Here is an 11,717-nt window from a genome sequence, read left to right on the forward strand (position 1 = left end):
AAGGTAAAAGGAAGGATAAAATGCAAAGAACTTTTAAAATGTCCTTTAATGTTGGCCAATGTTCACTTGTGTATGTAGATAACACTCCCCTCTCCCCCGGCCTGCCACCAGCCAGGAGAAAAGTGGAGCCATCAACACTCCAGACCCACTTTTTCAGCCTCTGGGGGCCCCTCCAGAGTGGCTCCTGCCAGCATTTGGGATCTGTCCGTTTGTTCTCTGAGCTTCCGTCTCTAACCCCAGAAGAGATAGTTACAGTAGTATTTCCTTAATTAAAGTCATTCATGTAAAAACCTGCAGTTGACATTGTGTTTATTAATGCTTATGTAAGATTCTTTCGTTAAGTCCCTCTCCTTTTATCTGGTTTTGAGTTATTTTACAAGACCTGGCTAGTAATAGTCTGGTCACATTATTCAGTTTATAAGTGCTGTCTGTAATGTTACTGTCACAGAAATGTTATGGAAAACGGTCTCTCAAAATATTGGGAAACCTGTTTTCAAAAATTTGAACAGGCACTGGATATCATATTATCATTATCATCAGAAAGTATTTATTACATTCATTATACTATTTCAGACCCGGTTCTGGGCATTCAGGGAGAAAATACCTTTCCTACAAAAGATTTCAGTAAGAACCCTCCCTCTAGAGGGGGATGCTTGCAATGTAGTTTGAGATATTCCCACCCATTTCATAATTAAGTAGATAAATACAGCTATAATTAGATGTTTCAATCAGTTGGTACCAATTCTGGAAAGAAATCGCAGCTACAGTTGGAAGAGCTGTATATTATTTTCCCTGTTTCTAATTCTAGAGAGCCATGAATCAAAGAAACTAAGTTTGAAAACTGGCTCTAACCTATACTTATCTATTTTTCAAGCAAATTTTCTGCAGTCTTTGTGGCCATATGAATAAAGAAATGTTAGTCCTAATACAGATAGCTTAATAATTTTACTTCCTCTTGGCTGATGGAATTTTCACATAATGTGACAGTAGTACCTTCTTCATGGATGTATTTAAGATTCTGCGGTGAAAAGTTAATAGCGTAGAACATTTCTTAAAATTTTAAATTTATAATAGTGGAAAATGGAAAGTCAATTTTAAGGAAAAATCCATTACACTGAAAAATGGTTTAACCTTTTATAAAAGGCAGGGTTTTGCTAAGAATTACATATTCATTTTAGAATATGACTTGAATCGTCCACCGTTTGTACAATTAAGAGAAAACATCACCCTTTTGGAATGATGGATATCCAAGAATAGAGCCATAATAAGTGTATGTTTATGAGATTAAATAGCATTATACGTATATATTTTCTATTACGTAAATGTAAAAGAAGTAGGAATTGTATTTCATTTATGGGATTATTTTTGTGTTGAAGCAAGCCTCAAGTTAAGTCTAGTCTGGACATGTATTAAAAGCCAAAGTTTGTAAGTGAGATATGATTCCCATGATAATGTCTCTTGTTTACTTAAACATTCTAAATAATATTAGACTTATTTCAGATGCAGCAGGAGTTAGAAGAAAATATAACTCTATATAGCAAATGATATCCCTTTCCATTGTTTGGTTAATAGATACTACATTTAGTATTTTTTCTTAGACACATCTAGTAAAAGATGTGAAAACATAAACATTTGTACTGAAGAGCATACTTATGCCTCATGAATTCATCATGTTCCATAGCCTTAAGAACATCTCATGACATCTCTGTATGGCTTTTTTTCAGACTCCACACTTCATTCCTGCATCCCTGTGGAAGTGTCCAGAGGCAGGCTGAAACTGTTCACAGAATAACCAAACCCTCCTCAACTTCTCAGGTTTATGGCCAAAATGGGACAGCCGTTTCAGTTCATAAGCAATCACTTGACAGGTGACATTTTAAATCAGTCATTTCCTATGTTATTGGTTTACTTTTGCCCTCAGAAAAAGTTGCATATTCCTCGGCACGGGATAAAAACTCCCCAATCAGTTTGCTCCCTGTCAAGGTATTCAGCCTTTTCTCTTGCCACTTGCCCTCCTCTCCCCCTTTGCTCTAGCATCTCACCAAACTAGACTACTTAGAAGTAAGTGCACAAGGACTTAGAAGTCCTAAGAAGGACTTAGAAGAAAGTCCTTCCTCAGCTCCAGCTGGTTGCATTTGCCACTTCCTTCTGTCTGGCACACTTTGTCCTTGTCCTTCAGGTTTCAACCTACATTCATCTCCACATAAAGTCTACAGTATTGACACAAAACTTGGACAGATGGCCCTTGTGTGTGTTCCAATAGTGTCCAGTTTTATACGTGTCATGGTATCTGTGACTCTGTGTGGAAACTGCCTGTTTCTCAGCATGGTTGTGGAATAAGTGAATGAAGAATGGGAAAACCAGAGCTCTGACACTTAACCACAATCACAGTTAATTCAGTGTGCTACTGTGGGCAAATAATATTTAATAGTCATTTTGTCTTGTAGTCATACATACATATTTTTCATTCTTATTAACCCTGATAAAGTTCTCAACTTATTTTTAGTGACTTACACTTAGTATGAAATCTTTAGGGAAAGAATGTAATTCTTTCTTTTTCTTTCCACATGCTGCTGAATTGGAATCTAGATCCTATAGAGCTGCTGCTCTAGGATCTTCTGATGAGTCAGATCTGCATGAAGATCTAATTTGAAAAGCATCCTGAAGATGTGTACTGATGTTAAGGAGAAATTATATTGTACTGGGAGACTTTCGAGGAGACCTCACAAATGAAAACCAGTATCATTGAGCATATGCAGGCTGCCCAAGTGTCTGCTGCTTAATCAGCCAAACAAGCAAGTTTTCAAGAATACATTAGTGGCATACATTGATGGCTAATTTCTGTTTTCCAGTTTTTATCACTATATATAGTGACAGACATCACTGTATGCTTAGACAGACATCATATCGACATACTGGGACTGTGGTCACTGTCGATGTTTGCATTTATAACAGTTGTTACAGTACCACTGAACTGGCAGAATTTTAATTTTAAGCACTGATTTATATGACTTATTCCTCATGGAAAAATAAAATTTGCCTAAGGTTTCTTACTTTATCTGTTTGTTTATTTTTTATTAACTTCTTCAAATATTCTTAAAATTATAGAAAAGTTCCAAGTTTTAGTACAGAGAGCTTTTTGTTTTTGAACTATTTGAGCATTAATTGGTGGCATTGTGCCATCACCCCTGATTACTTTAGTGGGTATTCCTACAAGTGAGGACCTTCCACGTAGCTGCAATACAGTCTTGGTGATCAGAAAGTTAACATGAATACATGCAATTATTAAATGGTCTGATTCTTTCCAAGTTTTATTAATTGTCTATAATGTCCTTGGTAACCATAGAATCCCATTCAGATCCATGGATTGCATTTAGTTGTCCTGTCTCTTAGATTCTTTCAGTCTGGAGCAGCTCCTCAGTCTTTTCTTGACCTTCACTACCTCTAATCTTTTGAAGAGTAAAGTCCAGTAATGTAGAGTGTCCCTCCATTGGGTTTTCTGAGCTTTCATTATGATTAGGTTTAGACCATATCATTTTGGACAAGAGTATCACAGAAGTGATCCTGTGAGGTTCTCGTTGCATCCTGTCATGTGACCTACAATCTGGCTTGTCCTATTACTGGCGGTGTTAGCATTGATCAGTAACAGTGGTATCTGCCAGTCTCTCATCTGTAAAGTTACTTTTTCACCTTGTAATTAATTAGGATTTTGTGGGCTTGGTAATTTGAGATATGTAAATATCTCTGTTCCTCATGAAACCTTCAATTGATTCATTTACTTTTTTCAAAATGGATTCATGGTTGATTTTATTCCATGGCTTACAATTTGTTGATATTTAAAATGTATTTTTCATTGTATAAGTATTCTGTTTTGTAAAATTCAGACATACAGAAAAATTATAGCAATAGTACAAAGAATTCTTGGTTGGATACTGTCCCTCAAATGTTAACGTTTGACTACATTGGCTTTATCCTTTCTCTGCCTTTTCTTTTCTTTCTACCTATAGAAATATATAATATACACTTTTTTCTGAACTCTTTGTAAGTTGCAGACCTGATTTGTCTTTTTTTGTGACTATGTCACTGTGTATCTCCTGTAATAAGGAATTATCTTCTTATATGATCTTATAGAGCTTTATCATAATTGTTGAAATCTAGAAATTAAAATTGGTTCAATATTAACATCTCATCTACAGACTGGGAACTAAAAATAAAATCCTAAGGCTCCTGCTAACTGAACAGATGCCTCTCGCCAAGGGGACTCCAGAAAAACCTTAAAACTGAGTCCCCAGCCATCATGGGATGGCAGGTGTAAAGCACAATTACATGCACAGGTCTTCTCATTACTATTCATGACTCTTCTAATAGCTTGTTAAATATGTATATTTAGCCATCCAGCTCAGTACAAATCGTGTTTCTTTTGTCCATCCCTTGAAACATGTGTTCTTGGCTTGAGGCGACAGCCGTGTTTCCCAGCCTGTCAGAATGACCGCTGCAGGTTGAAAATACTTCATGAGATATAAAGCTCTCCTTTTTCTAAGTATATAAACCTCATTGTATATTTTTTTAGTTAATAAGACCTTTTTCAGATTTTTCCAATTATCTCAATATCCTTTATAGCCAAAGAAAATTCAAGATTAGGGATTGTCACAATCCATGATGTGTTGCGTCCATTTGTCAGGTCTTTTGAGTTTTTTAATCTGGGACAGTACCTGGGTCTGTCTTTGATTTTCATGGCATTTACATTTTTGCAGAGCACAGGTCAGTTATTGTGTAGGTTTTCTCTCAGTTTGGGTTCCTGTGAAGGTTCCTCATGATTTGATTCAGGTTATGCTGCATTCAGGCAGGAATGTCACAGAAGTGATGCCGAGTTCCTCTCAATGCAGCATATCTGGAAGAAGATGTTGTCACTTGGTGTCATGACTGGCCAATGTTGACTCTGATTATTTAGTGAAGAAGGATGTGCTGGGGTTGTCTGTGGCAAAGTTGCTATTTGCCCTTTGCATTTCAGAAAGCTCTTGCGTGAAGGTACTTGGAGGCTCTGTAAATATCTGGCTGCTGCTCAGAATTTCATGCCCTAGATTGAACATTTCATTCATTGCTGATTCCTGCCTGAGTAAATTATTATGGTGATTGTTGCCAAATGATTATTTTCTCATTCTTTCATTCCTCATATTATGCATTAATAAATAAAATCGACAAAGAGGGGTGAAGGGAAATCTTACAATTTTGGTAGGCAAATGCCCCCAGATTTGGTCAGTGTAGCCATTTCAAGCTGACTTCATGTCTTTTTGGTCTCTCCCCATTACTCTTCGAGTACTTCCGTACCTTCTGGCAGAAAACAATGTTCCAAGCTTATGTTGTATTTTCTCTGCCCTATCCCTGGAATCAGCCATGTTTTTAGAAGCCCTGATTCCTTTTAAGGGAGAATGATATTTGGAAACCATGATCTGGACACGTGTTGTGGCCGGTGTGCTTTGGGCTATTGGGGTCATCCTTGCTCACAAGCTTCCTCCGTGAGCAAAGCAGGGAGCACATGTGTATGCACAAATACACGTGCATGCTTACATTAGTCTGTATTTCTGTATCAAAATGTATTGAAAACTCTGAGTTCTTACTGACATTTCCAATTCCAGTTCTGAAGAGTTCATTCTACTTTTCCCTTTCAGTACAGTTCAGCCTTGAACAACGTGGGGGCTAGGGACACTGAACCCCTGTGCAGTTGAAACTCTGCATATAACTTTGGACTCCCCAAAGATGTAATGACTAGAAGTCTTACCGATAACATAAACAGTCAATTAACATATGTTTTGTATGTTCTGCATACCATAGACTATATTTTTATACTAAAGTAAGTGAGAGAGAAAATATTACAAAAATCATAAGGAAGAGGAAATATACATATACTAATGTACTGTATTTGTTGATATCAGTGTACATCTTCTGTTTACAAGGTGAATGTCTGTCTGAAATGGGGGACAGCCACAGCTCCACACCACAATCTGTGATACTTATCAAGCAACTCAACTCTTTCTTGTAGTGTCATGACTTTTTTTCTGCTTCTTGGGAGCACTTACAGCATCATAATGGAATTTCATATAGGTCCCATGGTGTTAGTCAAAGTTTGTGGTATTGCAATAACAATGGTGAAAAATGCGTGAGAACCATGAGAGATGACTTTTTCTGGAAAGACAGAGTGCTCAGTTGGAGATGATTAGTGTCACGTGGCATTTTAAGTGGACATTTGAAACATTTCAGCTTGCTGCAATAGCAACAGGAGGTGGCTTCAAAATTATTACAGTAGTAGAATATATGCGGTAGTTAGTTTTATGCAGTTATGATTTAATATTGCATCTTTACATTTCTTTGCATTTCTGTCCACTGCAAATGGCACCATGTAGCCTGTGTGCCCCAATTTGGAGAAATGTATACTTTTTATAATAGATTGTGTATATTTTATGATAGTAAATGATAAAATAGACTAATACCTATAATACATATATTTTGTGCATTCATGACATACCTTTTTCTTAATTTTGTTGATTATCTCTATGCTATGTGGTTCATCTGCAAGATTTTTCCAGTTGTAGTGAACCTCCAAAAATATTGCATTATATTTATCGGGAAGTACCTGCATAAAAGTGAACCCATACAGTGCAAACCGTGTTGTTCAAGGGTCAACTGTATTTGTATCTCTCTTTCCTGACAGTAACCTGGCTGTCTTCATCCCGAGTATATAGTAAGTGACCAATAACTGTTAGCTATGGTGGCCATGATGATAATGTAGAACCATCTGGGTGATTCAACTCCTCAAACATTTTCTGAGTACCTGTAAAGGCTAGAAAGGTCTCATGTCCCAGCCCTAAGGGGAAGTAAATCAGGAAGTAGTCCAAACTGTATTCTATATATTTGTGGCTAAGCCCAGGTGGGGACACCCCACTCCTGTCCTCTGAGCTTTCAGGAAGGTCCTCCTGAGGTCATTGGGTGGTCCCTTCACCCGCTGGAGTTCCCATTCTTTATCTCATCCTCAGATAACTTTGGACATACCTACTGCCCAAGGACCCCTGGGGTAAGTGTTGGGGGAAGGAAGGACTGGGAAGGGGCAATTAAAAGCTAAACCCTGGGGGGGGTAGAGGCAGAGAGAGACCTGTCTGCAACCACAGCAGAGTCCATAGCATTTCTGAGACTACAAGCCACAAGAAGTAAGTGTGTATAAGCATGAAGTAGAGGAGAAGACAATTGTCAGAAGGGCTGTCCTTGAAGGACTTCCTGAAAGGGTAGAGCTTGAGCTCAGTTCAAAGGGTGGACAGAGGTTCCAGTGGGCCAAGATGACAAAATACTTGTAACAAAACCCATTCCTTCTTCCACGGCCTGAACCAAGGTCTTCCTTGGGTCATTTCTTTGTTTTGCCACCTGACAAGGTGCTTTTGCTCCCGGAGGAGGAAAGCTAGGAGCTTGCTTCTCTAAGACCCCTGCCCTCACCCCACTCCCATTTCAGACTCCTACGAAGGATGCCACTACGGTGAGGAGAGAGGAGACCACTCATCGGTACTACATGGCAGCGTAGCCTGGCATCAGGAGGCCTGAGGATCTGCAGGATCTTGGGGTTTCACTTTCCACATCGGTACAATGAGAATAAAATGGCACCTGACTGCATACCTGGAGAGCGTTTACAGAAAGCATACTCTATGCAGGATGCCTGTGGAGGTACGGAAATCTAAGAGAAGCCCTTGCATTTGGGACATGCAAAGGCCAGACTCCCTCCCTCCAATTTCAAGCTGTACATGGGCCTTAAGAGCTAAATAGAGTCATGTGGGCAGTAGTAGTGGCTAGAAGGGTGGAGGTGACAGGGAACCTGCCTGTAGAGGGTGGCCCTGGGTATAGCTAAGTCCAGAGGAAGAGAGAATTTCAGATAGGAACAAAGGTGCCCAGCCAGGACATTCCAGAGAACACAGAAAATGGTTTGTGCTCTGTGGCCCAGCTACCAGAAAAGTCAGTGTTAATCAGAGGGCCCTTGGAGTCCTTGAAAAAGGAGCATGCAGGGTGGGTGAGTTTTCAGTGGGACACAGATGTGTGTGTAGAGCAGTGAGAGGGTGAGGGTCTTGCTCATCCAGAGCCAGCAAGGGCCAAACATGGGGGCGGCTGTTGGCCACCTGCGTGCAGCCTCTGTCCCTGTGGAGGCCAAACACAGAGAGGCTGGGAGCCCAGACCAGGCTGCCCTGCACAGCTGGCATGCGAGGGTCCTCCTGCAGCCAGTGATGAGAAGGCTCTCTCCAGCCTCATCAGCTGCAGGCTTGGAACTTCTAACTCGGGAATGAGGCAGGACACACGGGAAGAACCAAGCCCCCACGAAATTTAACTGGATGTCCTATATTTTATCTGGCGACTCAGCTCCTTCTCAGAGTGGGTTCTTTAGGGAACCTGACCTATAACAAACCTGATGAAGTGGGTACTATCATTGCCCTCCTTCTAGAAAATGAAAAACTGAGTCTCAAATTGTGGTCCTATAAGTGACGCTGGTTGTAAAGGGAGGAGTAAAACATTATGGGTTTGGGAGCTGGGTCAGCTGGGGTGGGGTGCGGGTGCAGAAACTCCTCAGCCATTTTCAAAGCCCCACCTCTAACTGGGCCTACAGCTCTGGAGGAAAGGGCTGTGGTCCAGGTTTTCCAGCCAGCCTTCCCAGGGCAGGGCTGAACAACCCCCCTGGAAGAAGGATTTAATCAGCCCCTTTGTCTCTGCCTCTCTTGGCCTTTGCTTTCCTTGTCAGAGTCTGTGTCAATAGCTGGAAATCCAGGCCGCATGACAAGCAGCAGCCTGGCCTGGGCTGCCCCCTCCCCAGCTTCTCACTTCCCCCTGCCTTTCCCCACACAGAGCCTGACTGCAGGGACCTGGGCAGGCTCCCCTCTCCCCTGAGAGTGCAGCTGGCCCAAGCCTCAGTGTTGCTCAGCTGGGCCCTAGCAGTTCCACTCTGACTCTCCTCAGTAGCCAGGGTGACCTCTAAACAAATCAGATTCTGCCACTCCCCTGCTCAAAACTCTTCCATAGCTCCTGGTGGCCTCCCTGCAGCTGTAGACTGTGCCTTTACCCATGACACTCCCTCTACCTGGAATACCTTTCTTCTCTATTTGAGCTAATCCCTCCCATTCTTCAAGACCCCTTTTTGTCTTTGAGGCCTCTATCTGTCCCCCTTGGATAGAATGAGTCACTTCCCCACCTGGCCAGCATGGCATCCTTACTGTGTCTGATGCCCTCACCCCAGGGCGTAGGCTGTGAGCACTCGCCTGACCTCTGTGCGGCATTTTCTAGTTTATAAAGTGGTATTCACATGTGCACTCCCTTTCAGCTCTCTTGGATAGACCCCTTTGTCTCCATTTTAAAAATGATGCAGCAGAGGCCTGGCCGGGTTCCTGATGTGCTCATCCTCAGGTAGCTCAGGACTGCGGAGCAGGACTCCGTTACCCAGATCTCGGAGTGCAGCGCCAGTGCTGTGTCCAGGAAGGCTGGCCTTGCAACTGCATGGCCGACACCGGCTAGCTCGGTGGGTAGGCTGACGTTACTTCAGCGGCACTAAGAGGAGCCCCCTTCTCTGCTCTGTGCCTGTACCCCGACACAGGCCCCAGTTCCTGGCTGGGTATGGGGGTGCTTGGGCACGAATGCGCTTCCGGTTCTGCCTGCTTCCTCTTTAACTGGAATGCTGGGCCAGGTGACTGGGAAGTCACCTTCCCGGGAGTGCAGTAGGAAGTTACCACCCTGGTGCCTTTGATGGTAAGGCTAAGTGGAACTGGGATTCAGGCCCATGCAGTCCGGAGACGGGGAGCTGAGTGGGGTGCTTTCCACCTCTGGACAGCCCAGCATCACCAGCCTACCTGGAAACGCAGCCGACCTGGAACCCCCATTTCCCAAGGGCCACCCACAGAGCTGCCCAAGGACAGGGCTTAGGGAAGGGCTTCTGTCCTAGGCCTTTACAGTCAGTGCCAGTTTCCTCAGGGAATCATGGTGGCTCTACCATTCAAGCAGACCCCGAATCCCACCCCTTGTCACCCCTCCACTGCTACCGGCAGGTCCCAGCCACCGTCCTGGTCCCGTCTCTGCTGGCTGACTCTGGCAGCCTGCATGCAAAGGGCCTCTGCGTGTCTGCTCTTCCATCCCTCTGCATAGTCCCCTCTGGACAGAGAAGTCAGGGCGATGGTGTCACTCTGCTCAAACCCTGCCTGGCCCCCCATTTGTGGCTAAGAAAAGCCCAAGTTCTTAAGCGGCCCACCAGGCCCTCCATCATCGGTCCCCATTCCGCCACTCCCCCACTCCTCTGTGCCAGACACAGCCCCCTCTGGGCCTTCACTGTGGCTGATCCTTTTGCCTGGAAGACTCTTTCGCCAGAAACCCACTCAGCTAACTTTCTCTCCCTCCTCCTCCCAGTCTTTGCTGAGCCCTCACCTTCTCAGCAAGGCCCACCCTGGCTACCGTGTCTCACATGGAAGTCAGCCCCACTCTGCCCCACCACTCTCCACGCCCTCCCTGCTCCCCTTCTGTTTCTTCAGTAACACTTTCACCTTCTGCTCACTTATCTCGATGGCTTACTGTGCGAGGCCAGGGACTCTGCCCCTTTTATTCACTACTGAAGCCCTAAGCCAGAGCCTTGGCGTATGGTATCCACTCACTAAATATGTGTGGGGTGCACTGGATCTAGAAGTGTGGACGATGATAATCCCTCCATCACTGTGCTGTATAAGAATTAAATCAGTCCGTTAAGAGCACTGAGCCTAGGGCTCCTGGTAAGTGCTCCGTGAATATTCTTACGGTCAATATGTTCAAATGAACAGATTGCAAAAATAAAAGGTACAAGGGGTCATCTGCAGTGGAAGGGGGCGAGGGTGCTCCTAGCCTCTTCCGTCCTGTTGCCAGGGCCTGGGGCCCCACCCTGCGAGTGGCACCGTCGCTGGTGGAGACCTTCTCCCCACACAGCTGCCTTCTTAGCCCTTGTCTTCTCCCAGCGTAGTAGACGGGGGCTCATCTAAGGGGCCTTCCTGGAACAGCCTCACGTAAAGGAACTTGGAGGTCAGCCAGTCCAACCCCCTGTGTTTGTTTCACAGGGGACACCAAGGGCCCGTGTGGGAAAGGACTTGACCGAGGCCTGCTGCCAGCTCTAGGTGCCTTTCACCGTCCCTCCAGCGACTGCATCCTGGGAATCCCAAAGCAGGAATCAACATCTCTCAAAGGGCTTCTTTAACAAACCAATTTGTGAAATGTTTAACTACGGAAAGCCTTACACAGCATTTGCAGTCTTCATCTGGTTGTGTTTACATTAAATCACCTTTGTTGCAAAGAATAAAATAAAATGAAATTTAAAGTGTTCTGGAAAATTTGAGATGTGACTGTCTAGTTGAATTTTTCATTTCAATAGATATTTATTGAGGACCTCAGGTGTAAGTCTTGGAGACAGAGGCGGGCAAGACACATTCTGTGCCTTTCCATGGTTCTCAGCGGGGGTTGGGAGAGGGCATGGGCTGTGTATAAAAGAGCAGCATGATGCCGCAGCTGCCCTGCTCCTTGGTGTTTACCCAAAGGAGTCAAAAACTTACACCCACATAAAAACTTGCACATGAATGTTTATGGCAGCTTTATTTATAATTGCCTAAAATTGGAAACAATCAAGGTGTCCTTCAACAGGTGAATGAATAAACAAACTGTAGCACGTCCAGACAATGAAATATTAAAAG

General features: G+C 43.6%; 1 long non-coding RNA gene across 2 annotated transcripts; it reads left to right on the forward strand.

The window, feature by feature from the left end:
* Positions 1–1,697: 1,697 nt before the first annotated feature.
* Positions 1,698–11,365, forward strand: LOC123627677. 2 transcript variants are annotated; one of them, XR_006731419.1, is made up of 4 exons: positions 1,698–1,868; positions 7,032–7,069; positions 7,499–7,707; positions 11,091–11,365. It is a non-coding gene; the product is annotated as an uncharacterized LOC123627677 (long non-coding RNA). The 2 variants fall into 2 exon arrangements; XR_006731418.1 differs by lacking the exon at positions 7,032–7,069 and having other exon boundaries at positions 1,700–1,868.
* Positions 11,366–11,717: the final 352 nt, after the last annotated feature.

The sequence above is a fragment of the Lemur catta genome, chromosome 26 (assembly GCF_020740605.2).
Source record: "Lemur catta isolate mLemCat1 chromosome 26, mLemCat1.pri, whole genome shotgun sequence".
In the NCBI taxonomy this organism is placed as follows: domain Eukaryota; kingdom Metazoa; phylum Chordata; class Mammalia; order Primates; family Lemuridae; genus Lemur; species Lemur catta.